Genomic DNA, 20106 nt, shown 5'->3' on the forward strand with positions numbered 1-20106 from the left:
GCAATGACGTGGATGGAACTGGAGGGTGTTATGCTGAGTGAAATAAGTCAATCAGAGAAAGACATGTATCATATGACCTCACTGATATGCGGAATTCTTAATCTCAGGAAACAAACTGAGGGTTGCTGGAGTGGTGGGGGGTGGGAGGGGTGGGGTGACTGGGTGATAGACATTGGGGAGGGTATGTGCTATGGTGAGTGCTGTGAATTGTGCAAGACTGTTGAATCACAGATCTGTACCTCTGAAACAAATAATGCAATATATGTTAGGAAAAAAAAAAGAAGATAGCAGGAGGGGAAGAATGAAGTGGGGGAAATCAGAGGGGGAGATGAACCATGAGAGACGATGGACTCTGAAAAACAAACTGAGGGTTCTAGAGGGGAGGAGGTGGGGGGATGGGTTAGCCTGGTGATGGGTATTAAAGAGGGCATGTTCTGTGTGGAGCACTGGGTGTTATACACAAACAATGAATCATGGAACACTACATCAAAAACTACTGATGTAATGTATGATGATTAACATAACAAAAAAATTTAAAGAAAAAACCCACATTCCTCCACTTTTTGTCCCCTACAAGTGTCATACGTCTCATTATTTCTTTTATAAATGTGGCTTCCTCTCTAGTAATCAAAGTTATGAATTAAAATGTCAGTAAATTTTATACATATAAATCGGTCAACCCCTCATGAAAATCAGCATTTTTACATAAAATCTGTGATTCTGTCGCACTTTAAGAGATCAGAAATGTGTCTTTTTAAAATATTTATTTATTTATTTATTTATTTAAGGGAGTGGGGGAGGAGCAGAGGGAGAGAGAATCTCAAGCAGATTCCCCGCTGAGCACCTAGCCTGACCTGGGGCTCAGTCTCACAACCCTGAGATCATGACCTGAGCCGAAATCAAGAGTCAGAGGCTTACCTGAATGAGCCACTCAAGTGCCCCCAGAAACATGTCTTTTATATATATCACTATTTCTTCAATATCATATAAAATTAAGTCACCAAAAATAAGCTCAATTATGTCCACATGTACTAAAATAGAAGAAAGACCGTGTAGAAGAAAGTAAAATCTATCAGATTCACAACCTGCCCTTAGCTTCATTATTTTGTTGCTAGCTCATTTCTTTTTTTTTTTGTTTTATTATGCTACGTTAATCACCATACATTACATCATTAGGTTTTTTTTCCCTTAAGGAAAACCATTTAATCTCGTTTTTTTTTATTATGTTATGTTAACCACCATACATTACATCATTAGTTTTTGATGTAGTGTTCCATGATTCACTGATTACGTGTAACACCCAGTGCTCCATTCAGTACGTGCCCTCTTTAATACCCATCACCAGGCTAACCCATCCCCCCACCCCCTCCCCTCTAGAACCCTCAGTTTGTTTCTCAGAGTCCATAGTCTCTCGTGGTTCATCTCCACCTCCTATTTCCCCCCCTTCATTTTTCCCTTCCTGCTAACTTCTTTTTTTTTTTTTAACATATAATGTATTATTTGTTTCAGAGGTACAGGTCTGTGATTCAACAGTCTCACACAATTCACAGCGCTCACCATAGCATATACCCTCCCCAATGTCTATCACCCAACCACCCCATCCCTCCCACCCCCCACCACTCCAGTAACCCTCAGTTTGTTTCCTGAGATTAAGAATTACTCTTGTCAGTGAGATCATATGATACATGTCTTTCTCTGATTGACTTATTTCGCTCAGCATAATACCCTCCCGTTCCATCCATGTCGTTGCAAATGGCAAGATCTCATTCCTTTTGATGGCTGCATAATATTCCACTGTATGTATGTACCACTTCTTCTTTATCCATTTATCTGTTGATGGACATCTTGGCTCTTTCCATAGTTCAACTATTGTGGACATTGCTGCTATAAACATTGGGGTGCATGTACCCCTTGGGATCCCTACATTTGTATCTTTGGGGTAAATACCCAGGAGTGCAATTGGTGGGTCATAGGGCAGCTTTATTTTCAACTTTTTGAGGAACCTCCATACTGTTTTCCACAGTGGCTGCACCACCTTGCATTCCCACCAACAGTGTAGGAGAGTTCCCTTTTCTCCGCATCCCCGCCAACATCTGTCATTTCCTGACTTGTTAATTTTAGCCATTCTGACTGGTGTGAGGTGGTATCTCATTGAGGTTTTGATTGGATTTCCCTGATGCTGAGCGATGTTGAACACTTTTTCATGTGTCTGTTGGCCATTTCGATGTCTTCTTTGGAAAAAAATGTCTGGTCATGTCTTCTGCCCATTTCTTGATTGGATCATTTGTTCATTGGGTGTTGAGTTTGATGACTTCTTTATGGATTTTGGATAATAGCCCTTTATCTGATATGTCATTTGCAAATATCTTCTCCCATTCTGTCGGTTGTCTTTTGCTTTTGTTGACTGTTTCCTTTGCTGTGCAAAAGCTTTTCATCTTGATGAGGTCCCAATAGTTCATTTTTGCCCTTGCTTCTCTTGCCTTTGGCGATGTTTCTAGGAAGAAGTCGCTGCAGCTGGGGTCGAAGAGGTTGCTGCCTGTGTTCTCCTTTAGGATTTTGATGGACTCCTGTCTCACATTTAGGTCTTTCAACCATTTTGAGTCTATTTTTGTGTGTGGTGTAAGGAAATGGTCGAGTTTCATTCTTCTGCATGTGGCTGTCTAATTTTCCCAACACCATTTGTTGAAGAGACTGTCTTTTTTCCATTGGACATTCTTTCCTGCTTTGTCACCCAAAACCATAAGATACCTAGGAATAAATCCAACCAAAGAGGCAAAGGATCTCTACTCAGAAAACTATAAAATACTCATGAAGGAAATGGAGGAAGACACAAAGAAATGGAAAAACGTTCCATGCTCATGGATTGGAAGAACAAATATCGTGAAGATGTCAATGCTACCTAGAGCAATCTACACATTTAATGCAATCCCTATCAAAATACCATCCACTTTTTTCAAAGAAATGGAACAAATAATCCTAAAATTTGTATCGAACCAGAAAAGACACCGAATAGCCAGAGGAATGTGGAAAAAGAAAAGCAAAGCTGGTGTCATCAAAATTCCGGACTTCAAGCTCTATTACAAAGCTGTAATCATCAAGACAGTATGGTGCTGGCACAAAAACAGATGCATAGATCAGTGGAACAGAATAGAGAGCCCGGAAATGGACTCTCAACTCTATGGTCAACTAATCTTCGACAAAGGTGCTAGCTCATTTCTATTACCCATGAGGCTTGTCTTTTATAATATAAATAATAATTTTATTTTTAAACTTTTGTTAACAGAAAATTTCAGGTATATACAGAAGTAGATATAGTAGTATAGTGGACCTCCATCTACTCGTCTTGTAGCCTCAAGAATTATCAATACATGGCTGATCTCGTTTTATCTATACACATATCTAATCCTCTTTCTCACTGGATTATTTTGAAGGAAATCCTAAACATTTTATTATTTTCATTAAAAAATTGCTTTCAATAAAGTAAGCAACAGGGAACTCTTTAAGAAAGCAGCATGCACAAAGAGCCAAATACTTCCAGTTAACACTAGTGCCTACATGAAAGCTAAGCCAACAGAACTCTGCACCTCAATCCAGAAAATGTCTATTATTTTGCTAAAGCTTCAGTTTCCACCTTTGTAGTTAAACTTATACTATTAATTATCACCATGCCAATGGGATATCAAAACCAACTTTTGCAGCAACACTATCCAGAAAATTCTTAATATCTTACTAAAGTTTGCTGTGTTCAGTTTTCTTTATTTTAATTAACTAATTAATTAATTTTTAAAAGTTTTGTTTTAAATTCCAGTTAGTGAACATACAGTGTAATTAGTTTCAGGTATACAACATAGTGCTTCAACAATTCCATATAGCAACTGGTGCTCATCACAACAAGTGCACTCCTCAATCCCTATCACCTATTAACCCATCCCCCTACCCACCTCCCCTCTGGTCACCATCACTTTGTTTTCTATAGTTAAGAGTCTGTTTCTTGGTTTGCCTCTTTCTTTCTTTCTTTTTTCCCTTTGGTCATTCATTTTGTTTCTTAAATTCCACATATGAGTGAAATCATATGATATTGTCTTTCTCTGACTGACTTATTTTACTTAGCATAATACACTTTAGGTCTATCCGTGTTTTTGCAAATGGCAAGATTTTGTTCTTTCTATGGATATATAATATTCTATTGTATATATCACATCTTCCTTATCTATTCCTTATCGATTCATCAGTCACTGGACACTTGGGCTATTTGAATAATTTGGTTATTATAGATAATGCTGCTATAGACATGGGGGTGCATGTATGGCTTCAAATTAATATTTTTCTATTCTTTATGTAAATACCTTGTAGTGCAATTTCTGGATCATAGGGGAGTTCTATTTTTAACTTTTTGAGGAACCTCCATATTGTGAGGCTGCACCAGTTTGTATTCCCATCAACAGTGTCTTATATTTTTCTCCTTTCTCCACATCCTCACCAACAGTTGTTGTGTCTTTTGTCATTGATTTTAACCATTCTAACTGGTGAGAGGTGATATCTAATTGTAGTTTTGATTTGCATTTCCCTGATGATCAGTGATGTTGAGCATCTTTCCATGTGTCTGTTGGCCATCTGTGCATCTTTGGAGAAATGTCTATTCATGTCCTCTTCCCATTTTTTTTTTTAAAGATTTTATTTATTTATTTGACAGAGAGAAACACAGCGAGAGAGGGAACACAAGCAGGGGGAGTGGGAGAGGGAGAAGCAGGCTCCCCGCGGAGCAGGGAACCCGATGTGGGGCTCGATCCCAGGACCCTGGGATCGTGACCTGAGCCGAAGGCAGTTGCTTAACCAACTGAGCCACCCAGGCGCCCCTCCTCTTCCCATTTTTGATTTGGATTATTTCTTTTTTGGGTGTTGAGTTTTATAAGTTCTTTATATATTTTAGATACTAACCCTCTATCAGATATGTCATTTACAATTATCATCTCCCATTCTGTAGGTTGCTATTTAGTTTTGTTGTTTCCTTCTCTGTGCAGAAGCTTTTTATTTTGAAAAGCACCTATAGTTTATTTTTGTTTTTGTTTCTCTTTCCTCAGGAGACATATCTAGAAAGAAGTTGCAATGGCTGATCTCAGAGAGGTTATTGCATGTGTTCTCCTCTGGGATTTTTATGGTTTCAGTTCTCACATTTAGATCTTTAATCCATTTTTAATTTATTTCATTCTCATGGATTAGAAGAACAAATATTGTCAAAATGCCTACATTACCCAAAGCAATCTACGTGTTTAATGCAATCTCAAAGTACTGACAGCATTTTTTACAGAGCTAGAACAAACAACCCTAAAATTTGTATGGGACCACAAAAGAATCTGATAGTCAAAGCAATCTCAAAAAAGCAAAGCAAACCTGGAGGCATCACAATTCTGGACTACAAGTTATATTATAAAGCTGTATTGATCAAAACAACATGGTACTAGCATAATAAAAAGACACATAGAGCAATATAACAGAATAGAAAACCCAGAAATGAACGCACAACTAAATGGCCAATTATTCTTTGACAAAGCAGGAAAGGCTATCCAGTGGGAAAAGGACAGTGTCTTCAACAAATGGTGTTGGGCAACTGGACAGCAACATGAAAAAGAATGAAACAGGACCACTTTCTTACACCATATAATTGCCTTTAAAGTTCAATCCACATGGATAATGGAAAGAGAATTGAGCTGTAAGCTAGATGTTGGTTAGTCCCAGCTCTGCTAATCTATTTTATTATGTCCTTAAGCAAATCACAGAAAAAACTTTGAGCCTGTTCCTTGAGAGAGGATACTGTGATAGCTCAATCTACTTCAAGCTCTGCCTCTAAGTCATTAATAAATTTTTAGTAGCATTACCTCCTGTTGGAGCTAGAAGATAAAGCTTAAATGCTTTTCACAAAGAATTAACTGTAGTTGAAAGCTCTAAGAATAAGATTAAGGTAAAGTAGTACTTCAAATTTTTTAAATGTAAATTTTAACTACAGATATAGTCATTGCTATTCCAAAAAATCCACTGTGAGATTTTCTTTTTTTAAAATTATGTTTAGTTAGCCACTGTATAGTAAATCATTAGTTTTTGATGTAGGGTTCAATGATTCATTAGTTGCATATAACACCCAGTGCTCATCACAACACGTGCCCTCCTCAATACCCATCGACCAGCTACCCCAACCCCCCACTCCCCTCCCCTCTGAAACTCTCAGTTTGTTTCAAGGAGTCCAGAGTCTCTCATGGTGTGTCTCCCTCTCTGATTTCTCCCCCTTCAGTTTTCCCTCCCTTCCCCTATGGTCCTCCATGCTATTCCTTATGTTCCATATATGAGTGAAACCGTATGATGATTGTCTTTCTCTGATTGACTTATTTCAGTTAGCATAATCCCCTCCAGGTCCATCCATGTTGATGGATGGCTGAATAATAGTCCATTGCATATATGTACCACATCTTCTTTATCCATTCATCTGTCGAAGGGCATCTCGGTTCCTTCCACAGTTTGGCTAATGTGAAAATTACTGCTATGAACATAGGGGTGCATGTTACCCTTCTTTTCACTTCATCTGTATCTTTTGGGTAAATACCTAGTAATGCAATGGCTGGGTCATAGGGTACCTTTATTTTTAACTTCTTGAGGAATCTCCATACTGTTTTCCAGAGTGGCTGTACCAGCTTGCATGCCCACCAGCAGTGTAAGGGGATTCCCCTTTCTCCACATCCTCACCAACATTTGTTGTTTCTTGTTTTGTTAATTTTTGCCATTCTGACTGGTGCAAGGTGGTATTTCATTGTGGTTTTGATTTGAATTTCCCTGATGACTAGTGATGTTGAGCATTTTTTCATTTGTCTGTGAGCCATTTGTATGTCTTCTTTGGAGCAGTGTCTGTTCTTATCTTTTGCCTTGATTATTTGTTTTTTGGGTGTTGAGTTTGAGAAGTACTTTATAGATCTTGGATACCAGCCCTTTATCTGAAATATCATTTACAAATATCTTTTCCCATTCCTTAGATTTCCTCTTAGTTTTGTTGACTGTTTCCTTTGCTGTGCAAAAGCTTTTTATCTTGATGAAGTCCCAAAAGTTCATTTTGGCTTTTGTTTCCCTTGCCTTTGGAGATGTGTCTTGAAAGAAGTTACTGTGGCCAATGTTGAAGAGGTTACTGCCTATGTTCTCCTCTAGGCATTTAATGGATTCCTGTCTCACATTGAGGTCTTTCATCCATTTTGAGTTTATTTTTGTGTATGGTGTTAGAGAATGGTCGAGTTTCATTCTTCTGTATGTAGCCATCCAATTTTCCCAACACCACTAATTGAAGAGACTGTCTTTTTTCCATTGGATATTTTTTCCTGATTTGTGAAAGATTAGTTGAACATAGAGTTGAGGGTCCATTACTGGAGTCTTTAGTCTGTTCCATTGATCTATGTGTCTGTTTTTGTGCCAATACCGTGCTGTCTTGGTGATTACAGCTTTGTAATATAGCTTGAAGTCAGGCAATGTGATGCCTCCAGCTTTGTTTTTCTTTTTCAACATTCCCTTGGCAATTCAGGGTCTTTTCTGGTTCTATACAAATTTTAGGATTGTTTGTTCCAGCTCCTTGAAAAATGGCGGTATTTTAATAGGGATGGCATTGAAAGTGTAAATTGCTCTGGGCAGGATAGACATTTTCACGATGTGTATTCTTCCAATCCATGAGCATGGAATGTTTTTCCATCTTTTTGTGTCTGCCTCAATTTCTTTCATAAGTGTTCTGTAGTTTCTAGAGAATAGATCCTCTATCTCTTTGGTTAGGTTTGTTCCTAGGAATCTTATGGTTTTTGGTGCAATTGTAAATGGAATCAATTCCTTAATTTCTCTTTCTACAGTTACATTGTTAGTATATAGAAAAGCAACTGATTTCTGTGTATTGATTTTGTATCCTGCCACGTTGCTGAATTGCTGTATGAGTTCTAGTAATTTGCGGGTGGAGTCTTTTGGGTTTTCCACATAAAGTATCAAATCATCTGTGAAGACAGAGAGTTTGACTTCTTTGCCAATTTGGATGTCTTTTATTTCTTTTTGTTGTCTGATTGTTGATGCTAGGACTTCTAGCATTATGTTGAACAATAGTGTCAGAGTGGGCATCCCTGTCATGTTCCTGACCTTAAGGGAAAAGCTCTCAACTTTTCCCCATTGAGAATGATATTCACTGTGGGCTTGTGGGCTTTTCATAGATGCCTTTATGATATTGAGTTATGTTCCTTCTATCTCTATGTTTTGAAGATTTTAATCAGGAAAGGATGCTGTGTTTTGTCAAATGCTTTTTCTGCATCAACTGAGAAGATCATGTTTCTTGTCTTTTCTTTTATTAATGTGCTCTATCACATTGATTGATTTCTGAATGTCAAAGTACCCTTGCATCCCAGGAATAAATCCCACCCGGTCCTGGTAAATAATCCTTTTAATGTACTGTTGGATCCTATTGGCTAGGATCTAGTTGAGTATTTTGGCATCCATGTTCATCAGGAATATTGGTGTGTAATTCTCCTTTTTGATGGGGTCTTTGCCTGGTTTTGGGATAAGGGTAATGCTGGCCTCATAGAATGAGTTTGGAAGTTTTCCTTCTATTTCTATTTTTTGGAACAGCTTCAGTAGAATAGGTATGATTTCTTCTTTACATGTTTGATAGAATTCCCTTGGGAAGCCATCTGGCCTTCGACTCTTGTTTTTTGGGAGGTTTATGATTACTGCTTCAATTTCCTTTCTGGTTATGGGTTGTTCAAGTTTTCTATCTTCCTGTGGTCTGGAGTGGTCTGAAGCCACCATCAAAAAAACAAAGACAAAATGAAACACAAGAATGAAATTTAAAAAATGAATAAATTAGAAAAAATTTAAAATGGGGGGCAGGTTGAGGGGGCCTATAATCTTGCAGTGTGGACAAAATAGGGTATTTCAGTTGTTCCAGGGTGTATTTTGGTCTTTGTGTTAGAGGACAGTATATCCCAAAATTATAAGGAAAGTAAAACTTGTATATATATAAAGGTAAAATTGAATACTTAAAAAAGGACCACAATAAAGTATATATCTATAAAAAATATAGGTGTGAAAAATACAATTTAAAAAGCTACTATGAAATAGAAGTTGATATGATAAACATCTAGTTGAAATGAGAAGGTAAAAAGAAAAAAAAACAGAAAAATCATAAGAAAAAGAGAAGGAGAATTTTATCTGAAAAATAAGTCGCGAGGCCACACCTGGAGCTCAAAATAAAAGTTTCCCAAGGTGTTGGAATTTTGGAGGCTTATTTGATGATTCACAAGATTTTCATCCACCTGTTCTTCCCACCTGTTTTCTGGGGGAGGGGTCTGCCTCAGTGCTTCTCAGGAATCCCTGCCTGTGTGGAGTTGCCCCACCCCATGTCAGGGGGTTGGGCTCAGGGAAACCAGTCTCTTGTGTGGCTTTTCTTCCCTGGGGGCTTTCTGTTCTTCTTCAGAGGATCAGAGCAAAAATGACCACAGCAGCCAAACCTTTGGCCCAGAGAAGAAAATTAAGAGTCTGCTCTTTAATATACCCTCTAGGACAGACAGTTTCCACTTCTGTATGGAGTGTGGGAAACCACAGCCTCCCGTGGTGTGCGCCCACAGCAACTCTGTCGGAGGTGGTCCCAGGGGCCCAGGAGTGCCATTGCCCTTTGTGATTCTAAAACTTCAAGCAGCTGTGGGCTGTCATGCACACTCCAAGCTCCTGGGTTATGTCTCGGCACCGCTCTAAAGCCCTTTCTGGGCCGCTACCGCTCTGTGAGTTTTTGCCCAGTCAGGGTCCCAGGTTTCAGATTTTTTTCAGGCTGCCCAATAGAAGAATGATTATTGACCGGCCTGGCTTGCAGTTTATGGTGATTTGAGCTGAACCCCTTCTCAGGCTTACTGACCATAACCTGCTTCCTGGCTCCACTACTCAGGTACTCTACTGGTTAGGGATCCCCTTTTGCTCTGTGGCTTCTCATATCCCGAGACCACCATGCCCTACCTAGAATTCTGCCTTTTCATTTCCAGAGCCCCTTTCAGAGAGGGATGTCTCTCCCTAGAACAGATTTATAAGGGTTCTGATTTTGCGCTCCGATGTTATATCACTTTCCAGGCGCCAGCTTATGGAGGTTCCCTCTCCCTTCTGTTTATCTTCTGATATTTCCCCACAGATTCATGACTGCACATCCTAGCTTGCAAAAAGCAGGCGCTTTTCTGCTTGTAGAGATCCAGATATATACTCTTACATCTCAGGCTGATTTCATTTGTGTTCAAAATGGTTTGGTAGATATCCAGCTAAATTCTAGGGACCAGTTGAAATGCGGTCCCCTACTTGTCTGCCATCTTGGCTTCCAAAAAAAAAAACCTTAAGTATGAGATTGCAGGAGTCTTCCCCTTAGTTAAAGAGCACTGTAATTTTTTTCCTTCTCGCATAATAGATACGCTGGATTAAGTTGAGTGTACCATTCAGAGAGTCTGTGCAATGCATTCATGAGATATTTTTCTAGCACACCTACGTAGACATAACCAGAGATCGTTTTTTAAATAGCTGGGAAAGCATTGACCTCCTATATAATGCAATACTCAACTAGGAAGTATGTTAAACCAGAATTCACTTTCAGATATATTTTGGGGTCAGATTTTTACCCTGGTTTTTAACAAGGCAGCTTAAGAAATAATGTTTATACTCAATATATGGTAAGCAATGCCATTTCTAGAAAAATATTGAATGCAAAAATGCTTCCTAGTAGAAAAAAATTCTCTGGATTGAAAATGCTTTCTAGGGCACCTGGGTGGCTCAGTTGGTTAAGCGACTGCCTTCGGCTCAGGTCATGATCCTGGAGTCCCAGGATCGAGTCCCACATTGGGCTCCCTGCTCAGCAGGGAGTCTGCTTCTCCCTCTGACCCTCTTCCCACTCGTGCTGTCTATCTCTCATTCTCTCTCTCTCTCAAATAAATAAATAAAATCTGAAAAAAATGCTTTCTAACTGTTTTCATTATTAATATTTCAAGTCCCGTCCTCATGCTACCATGAGAAAAGTCATGGCATAACTGAACACACCTTGATTTCTTTCTCTTGGTGACTTCCAAATGCCATCCTATGGGAGTACAATACTTAGAACAATGTAACACAATTCCCAATTCCCTCCAAATACTAAGATCATTGTAATAAATTTAATTTACATTTTGAAGTCTTGCCCACCTGTAGAAAGTCTTCAGCTTCCAATTCAGCTTCCAATTCTTCTATGGCTGCTTTCACCCAGAAGTTAGGGGCAGGGGTTCTAAAACTCACTGGCACTTCTGTCAAAACCTAGTAGTAGTCCATTCTTGAACATCTTTGCCTCTAAATATTTTTTATTTATTTATTTGAGAGAGAGAGAGCATGTAGGAGCAGGCAGAGGGGCAGAGGGAGAAGCAGACTCCCCACTGAGCAGGGAGCCTGACAGGGGGCTAGAGCCCAGGACAATGGGATCATGACCTGAGCTGAAGGCGGATGCTTAACTGAGCCATCCGGGCACCTCTCAACATCTTTTTCTCTATATTGTAGGCCTTGTACATCATGGTTGGTTAGCTACTTCCTGCATGTATTTCTATTCATTTCAAGATCTGTTCAATATTTTCTGACTTTCTAGAATTCCCTGCCCTCTCCTGGCTGCCTTCATTCCTTTCCACTGTGAAGTTTCTGGTTGCTTGTCCATGAACTAGATTCCCTGGGTATACAGTTGTCCATTTTCCTTTCCACTAAGATAGTAGATTTGTTATCTATTGTAGTTGAACTTTCCAACCTACTGACAGACTTTTTGTTTACTAACCACTGTATTTGGAGTTCCTTGCCCACTTAGGTTGCCCACTTTCTCTTTCATTGACCCAGGATTAATTGTATTAGCCATTAGTCTGGAGTTTCCTGCCCATTCTGAGATAAAACTTATACCATATCTTTCTATTATAACTTGCTTCTATCATGCCTGGTATTTTCTTCACATTAGGAGACTGTCTCACTCTCCTAAATATTATTCTTCACCACAACTGCATTTCAGGAGAAAAACAGTGCCAGTCATGTCCACATAGTATTTCCAATAAACATAATGTTTTCCCTCTGTACTCCTTCAGAGACACTTTTATGGATCAGACAACACAACTACCTAGTCTAGAAACAAACATCTTTGAATGAGACAATAAATAACTTATTTTTTTCCAGTTGTGGAAAAAGTTTGTTGTGAATATTCAATTGTAAGTATTTTGAAATAATTGTCGATTCACATGCAGTTTTAAGAAATAATACAGAGAGATCTCATGTGCACTTTACTCAGTTTCCCCAAATAGAACTAACATCTTGCAAAACTAGAATTTTGCACTATCACAGACAGGATTTTGTCATCCCACAATGCACTGTTCTTATTCAAGTTTCCCGTTTCACTTGTAGAGTGACTTAGAGAGTCAACCAGGTTGTTTTGTGTATCAATAGCTTTTTCCTTTTTATTGCTGATGGTATTCAACTGTATGGAGGAATCAAAGTTTGTTTATCCAGTCACCCAGTGAAGAACATTTGGGTGGTTTCCACTTTTTGGCTATTATAAATTAAGCTATGAACATTTGTGTATAGGCTCTGTGTATGAAAATAAGTTTTCAGTGATTGCTGGGTTGTATAATAGTAACATTTTTAGTTTTATAAGAAACTGCCATATTCTTTCCTAGTAAACAGCACTTTAAACTAACCACATGTTAGTTTTATCTTTGGGGATAACTCTCCAGTTTAACAAAGATGTTGAGACCATAGTTCTAGAATGTTTAAAAACATTATGCAGAATCTAACTTGAGAGTCTTCAGTTTTCTTTACATAATACCCTAATCTCAAACACATAAGGACTGATGAAAACCTGCACAGATGTATGGATTTATCAATTTTACAAATGTTATATGCTTGTACTTTATGTTTAGACAGAGGATTTATTCAGAAAATCACCATGCTAAGTGTTCCATTGTTTTTAAGGACAATAATATTGAAATTTAAGGGATACTGAAGAAAAAGAATTGAATATAAGCAATTGTTTTCCATTAATTCCAGGGTCTTTGTCATTTTATCACACAACCCTTTGTTATCACTAAGAGTAACAGAAATAGGATTCACTTTTTTTGACTGAAAAAGCTTAATGAAATGCCACAGAATATGAACAATTTAGTATATAATAAAAAGAGAAAAGGCAATTAAAAAATCAGTTTCAAATGAGTAATGACCACACTAATAAAAACTCAGCAAAAATGAGTTTTCCTATGGTACTATGTATTTTCTTGAACAGTTATAATGATCTAAAGCTTTTTCTTATAATTAAATGAGGTTTCTCTAATTTTATATTTGAAAATCTTGTACGCTTTAATATGTATTCTACAATTTTTTCAATAAATCACTGATGAATGTATGCTGAACAGAGTTTAAATCATATTCAGATAAAAGCAATAAAAATAAATATTTTTAGATAAGAGAATGGTTCTCCAGTTGGAAATATTTTTAAATTTTAATTCCAGTATAATTAACATACAGTATTATATTAGTTTCAGGTATACAAAATAGTGATTCAACAATTATGTACATTACTCAGTGCTCATCACAGTAAGTGTACTCTTAATCTCATTCACCTGTTGGAAGTATTTTTAAAGTACAATAATATCATTAGAGAAGCTTGGGTTACCAGTCCTGTAAAACTGATTTTTCAGTGTATATTCATGGATTGGATACCATTTTTGATTAAGTGTAAATGTCATTTTTCATTCAGTTGAGGGCAATTTCAATGTAGTTTGGGTATTAGATGAGATGAAATCTTGCTGAAATGGAAAGATGAAGATCATCAATTTAAGAAAAGCAGGTGCTAAACAGTATAATACTATTTTGGTAAAAAATATATGTCCATATATTGTGTTTGTGTGTGTGTGTGTGTGTGTATATATATATATATATATATATATATATATATATATATATATCCTTAAAGAAAGTCAAGAAACATATGCACTAGAGTTAACATAGGGTATCTCTGGTGGTGGCAATGTGCAAACTTAGGTTTTAGCATTTTGCTTTTTTGTATTTTCTAATTTTCTATAATGCACATATACTACTTTGGTAATATTAAGTGACATTTTTACACTGCAAATAGAAATGTATGGAACATATTATGCTGCTCAGATGTCAGGTTTTTTTTTAAATCAGACTTTATTTATTTTTAGTGCAGTTTTAGGTTCATAACAAAATTGAGGGAAAGATACAGACATTTCCTATGTACTTCCCTGCTCCCACACATGCAAAGCTTTCCCTACTATCAACATTTCCCACCAGAGTGATAGATTTGTTACAATTGATGAGCCTATATTGACAAGGCATAATCACTCAATATGCATAGTTTACATTGGAGTTCACTCGTGGTGTTGTACCTTCCATGGGTGTGGACAAAGCATGTGTTCCTCATTATAGTATCATAGAGTATTTTCACTCTCCTAAAATTCTTCTGTGCTCCTCCTATTTATCTCTCCCCCACAAACTTTGGCAACCAATGATTTTTTTTTACTGTCTCCATAGTATTACCTTTTCTAGAATGTCACATAGTTGGAATCATACAATATGTAGTCTTTTCAAATTTCTTTTTTCACTTAGTAATATGCACTTAGGTTCCTCCATGTATTTTCATGGCTTGATAGCTCAGATCTTTTTCACGCTGAAAAAATACTCCATTGTCCTAATGAACCACAGCTTATTTATCCATTCAGCTACTGAAGGACATGATTTAGTTTTTTTTTTTTTACCAACAGTGAAGAAATAAACACAAAATCTCATATTTAAAAGATGGTTTTAGGAGTTTAGCAAATGTATCAGTTTTCATAAATTTTATCAGTTTTACTGCTAACATTTGGAACAATCTATTTTAATTTGCTCATTTGCAGGGCAGACTTTTAGAAGTACTATTTTATTTTGACATTTTTGAGTGCTGGTTTACACTTTGTTCTGGATGATGGGTTTGCTTTGTGCATACCATAAGCTTGTTGAATAAGAATAGAATATACTAGTACAGTTTGAATATACCTATACTAGCTTAGAACAAACTAGGTGGGGGTTAAAGTAGGTTTTACCTGCTTGAACAACTTATCATTGATTTAAATTATCTTTATATATTGCTTTAAGTGCAACCACATAGATTTTCCCTAACTTGAAGCCTGTTCATCAATATTCCACATAATAATCTCCTAATTCAACATTTTGTGGTAAATTCTGTTCCCGCTCTCTTCTAGGTGCTTATATCAGTGTATAGACCAGACAGAAAGACTTGCCCTCGTGGAGTTAACATTCTAGTGGTGGGAGACACACAGTAAACAGAAAACATTAGTAAATTTTATTGTATGTTCTAAGGCTAAGGACTTTAGAAAAAAGGAATAAAGCAGGGTAAGGGCATCTGAACTATAGGGGAGTGAGGGTCTGATTTTAAATAGGGTGGTCAGGATAAACCTTATTGAGGTGACATACAAGAAAAGACTCAAAGTTGGTGAAGAGTGAGCCATACAGGTATGGGAGAAAGAAAATTTCAGGCAGAGAAACAGTCCTTATGTGGAGAGTATTCCTCATGAGTTAGAGCACCAGTGCAGAAGCTAGTGTGGCTGGAGTGAGCATGGGAGGGATAGAGATTTAGAGGATGTGGTCAGAGAGACAATCCTGCAGAGACTTATCAACCATTTGTAAGGTCCTTGTCTTTTACTTAGAGTGAGAAGGGGAGCCATCAAAGTGAAGAGGGGAATGACATGATCTGACTTAGATTATTAATGGGATAACTCTGACTACTGAAAAGAGACCAAGGCAGAAGCAGGGAATCTAGTCATTGCAATAACCCAGAAGATCATTGGTGGTGGTGGCAGGAGTAGTGAGAAATGGTCAGATTTGGGAATATTTTGAAGATAAAGTCAATAAGATTAATTGAGATCAGAAAGACTGAAGGTGAAGCAGGTTTGGGGAATAAAATAAAGAGTGCTGCTATGGACATAAGTGTGATTTGTCCATTAGATATTAAATCTAATTCTTATTTCCATCATCAGGACCAATGATCTGTAAGCACTGGCTGTGGGGCAAGAAGTAGTAGGTACAAGAACTGTAGAAAACACTTTTTTATAGCCAGTGTACTTGCAAACTAAGAGGATCAGAGTGTACACATATAATTAACCTTTTATAACATTCAACATTTATTTACTCACAGATTGGACAAATATTTATTGAGTCACTCTAAGATGCTCAGTATGGGTGCTAAGGAAATTGGGGATCAACTGCTTAGTTTTGAATCCTGGATTCACTACTTCCTAGTCACTTAATCCCACCATGCCTTGGGTTACCATCTGGAAAAATAAAGACAATAATAATACCTACCTCACAGGAATGTTGGGAGGATTAAATGGGGTAATCATGTATAAAGCATTTAGAATAACATGTGATAAATACTCTATGTTACTAATTATTTTTATCAAGGCCTCCCTTTTCCTTCTCATTGTGCCTTCTCCCTTAGCTAATCCTAACATAAATAGAAAAGAATATCTGCAAAATTCATGATGAGCACAGTTAGCATATATATCATATACCAAGATCAAAATTTGGATTGTCTAGAACCTCAGGCTGGTTCCTACTGCTGTGCCTGATCAACATACTATCTAGATATCTAGAATTTTTTGGATTCACATACACATGGAAAAATATCTAAGGGGGCTTTTAGAACTCTTAAGACTCCCTGTTGATCAAGAATCTCTTCTGTATTCAACAGCACCTAGAGAACACTGTCCCATTTACCCATACTGCATGCTCTTACTAGTCCTTATTACTTGTATTCACAAAGATGTTAGAATTAGCACAGAAAGCAGACCATCAAACAGGCACCTTTTGTATACTAGCCCAGCTATGCTTTTGTGTGAACCACCTCATCTGCTCTCCTTTTCCTCATCTTCTGGCCTCCATTCTGCTGTTTCTTTGTTTTAACTCAGTTTGAACCTCAACACTTGAATGCTGACCTGTGACAATCTGATTAGCTTCACTATAGTTTATGCCTGCCCACCTGTAGAATCCTCTAATGTAGAATCCAAAGTTGGGTTGTATCATTCAATTTTTCCCGACACTACAAACTTGGGATTTGGCTTCTTTTTCAGGAAAATGAAAACCACACGCACCTTTTCCTTTTGAACATTTCCTTTCCATGATCATTTTCTAAGTTTTGCATTTCTTTAGTTATTCTGCAAGGCTTGTCTGTGAGAGTTGAGGGCATTAAGATATAATGTAGTTGTGGTTTGGGAAAGTGTGAGAGCACTCATAGTCTCCTGAATAATGTCTAGGTTCTTAGAAATAATTATAATATTATTAATAATAATCATAACCAACACCTATTCAGTGCTTACCATATATTGTGCTAATGTTGTGTTTCCTCCTTTACATTTGTTATTATCTCAATTACTATGGTAAATAATATATGAGGTAAATATTATTTTCCCCACTTCACAAATGAGGAAATGAAGGTTTAAAGAATTGCATTAGTCTGAAAGTGACAGAGCTTAGACTTACTCTTTTCTGTGTCAAACTGATACTTTTAACTACCAAAGTATATCACAGGACAATGGGCTTCTTAGGTCTGTTCTCCCCTGCAGTTTTTGTTGAGTATACAATGTATTACCTTACAGTTATTCTCCAACATTTGATGAATATGGGTGGACAAAAAGACCCCTTTGTGAGTGTTCAGCAATCCTTGCCCTTTACTAAAACAAAGACTTTACATTTGTATAGAGCTTTGCAAATTCAAAATACTTTTACATCCTGTTAATTTTGATCCTCATAACACTTTGTGGTGAGCAAGACAGGGCTTGTTATCTCCTTTTCTATATAAACCAAGGTTCAAAGAATTTAAGTGACTTGCACAAGGTCTCATGACTGGTAAATTGACTAAGCAGGTTATAATCGGGTTTCTTGACTATTATTTGCTTTCTGGAACTTCTAGCTAAAATTTGTGTTTGAAAATTATTGTTAAACTATATTATTCTTAATACAAATTGTACAGGCTTACAGCTTACTTTCTAAGAAAGCATCAATTATCAAGAGCCAGATATTAACAAAGTATCAGAGATCATCCTCTTTTTGTTCTTTACTTGAGAACTGTGACCTTAAGGCATGTGTATTAGTTTGCTAAGTCTAGTGTAACAAAATACCACAGACTGAGTTGTTTCAACAACAGATATTTACTTTCTCATGGTTCTGGAGGCTAGAAGTCCAGGATCAAGGTGTCAGCAGGGTTCATTCTCCTGAGGCCTTCTCCTTAGCTTGCAGATGGCTGTCTTCTTGCCATCTTCCCATGGTCTTTTCTCTGTGAGTGCACATCTCTGTTGTCTCTTCCTCTTCTTATAAGGACATCAATCCTAACAGATTAGGGCCCTACCTTTATGACCTCAGTAATCTATTTACCTCTTTACAGGCCCTATTTCAAAACATAGTCACATTCTGAGGTACTGGGGGTTAGAACTTCAACATAAGACATTTGAAGGGACACAATTCAGTCCACAACAGGGGGTTTCCTATTAAGCAAATATTCCTTCATCTGATGGATCTGAGAGCTGTCATCAGATTTACAAAGTTCTCAACATCAGTATGAAACCCTTATAAAAAACCCTGTATAAATTCCATGAAGATTTAAGCTTGAAACAATGTTTGAAATAAATATTCCTTTTCTTTTGTTGTTGTTTAAAGATTTTATTATTTATTTATTTATTTGACAGAGAGAGAAAGAGTGAGATAGAGAGCAAGCACAAGCCAGGGGAACGGCAGAGGGAGGGAGAAGCAGGCTCCCCACCTATCAGGGAACCTGATGTGGGGCTCGATCTCAAGACCCTGGGATCATGACCTGAGCTGAAGGCAGACGCCCAACCGACTGAGCCACCCAGGTGCCCCCAGGATAAACATCCTTAGGTAATGTTCTCTAAAAACACACAATAGAAATGTGTAACACAAGGGTTTTTTACTTTGTTCTGACTTCTTCTTGGATAAATATTCTGATGTGAACACATTATCATCACCCTATTAAGATTTACCATTCAACTTATTTATTTAGTTAGGAGTCCAGATTTATCTAACATTAAAATGTAGAAAGTAGTATGAATTATATTGGAACTTAAAAATTATTTGTATATTTTATTGGGTTCAGAGAGTATGGCTTTAAGTAAGCTCTCTAATATCCAATTATCCAGCTTTTTTGGTAACAAAACAACCTTTAAAATGCATAGCAGCTACCAACACTGTCTTGTAATACATTAAGAGACAGTGACAGCTATCTGGTATAATCTTAGATTTATAACTCCTCATAGAATAAATGCATTGAACTTTCTGTACATTATTTCTACCGTGTGTCTAAAGTTACTACTAAACACTTAATGATGGAAATATAATCAACATAGATTTACATTTTATTGTAAATTTCTTAACATAAATCTCTGTAAATTTCCATTTAACATATATTTGGCCTATGAATGACCTAGAAGATTATAAGAAAGAGGAATGAGAGGATAAATGACTTGGCTAGGATAAATTGAGGCAAAAATAACCCATCAATATTAGTTGATGTCTTCTTAAATTCCTGAATATGCTTTCTGAATTTATCATGAACTTGACTCAAGTGCTTGTCAATCTTTAAGAGTATTAATTACTTGGAATTTTCCATGCTGCCTTTTTTGACTTTCCACTCATATATTCTATTTTTTCTTTTCTTTTTATAAAATGCTTCACAAATTTGGTGTCATCTTTGTGCAGGGGCCCTGCTAATCTTCTCTGTATCATTCTAATTTTAGTATATGCACTGCCAAAGCAAGCACTCATATATTCTATTTTCTTTTGCAAATGCATTTTTGAATCTTTCTGATCAAGCTCCTAATTTATTAACACATGTGTAAATTTAGTTTTATTCCATCTAAATTAGCAACTAAGAAAGTACTCTTTGGAAATCACTGTAATGAGTACTTTGCATATTATGGAATATATCCTCTTGTTTGTGTACAGATTGTGTTGATTATACAAGGCTCAACCCATTCTATTTCTTTTTATATTCCT

The 20106-nt window shown here is 37.0% G+C and overlaps 1 non-coding gene across 1 annotated transcript; it reads right to left on the reverse strand.

The window, feature by feature from the left end:
* Positions 1-19765: 19765 nt before the first annotated feature.
* Positions 19766-19871, reverse strand: LOC114207584 (U6 spliceosomal RNA). Its single transcript, XR_015769530.1, has one exon. It is a non-coding gene; the product is annotated as a U6 spliceosomal RNA (small nuclear RNA).
* Between the last annotated feature and the right edge of the window lie 235 nt (positions 19872-20106).

The sequence above is a fragment of the Eumetopias jubatus genome, unplaced genomic scaffold (assembly GCF_037043125.1).
Source record: "Eumetopias jubatus isolate StellerSeaLion01/CBP00866 unplaced genomic scaffold, mEumJub1_p1.0 scaffold_11, whole genome shotgun sequence".
Lineage (NCBI taxonomy): Eukaryota > Metazoa > Chordata > Mammalia > Carnivora > Otariidae > Eumetopias > Eumetopias jubatus.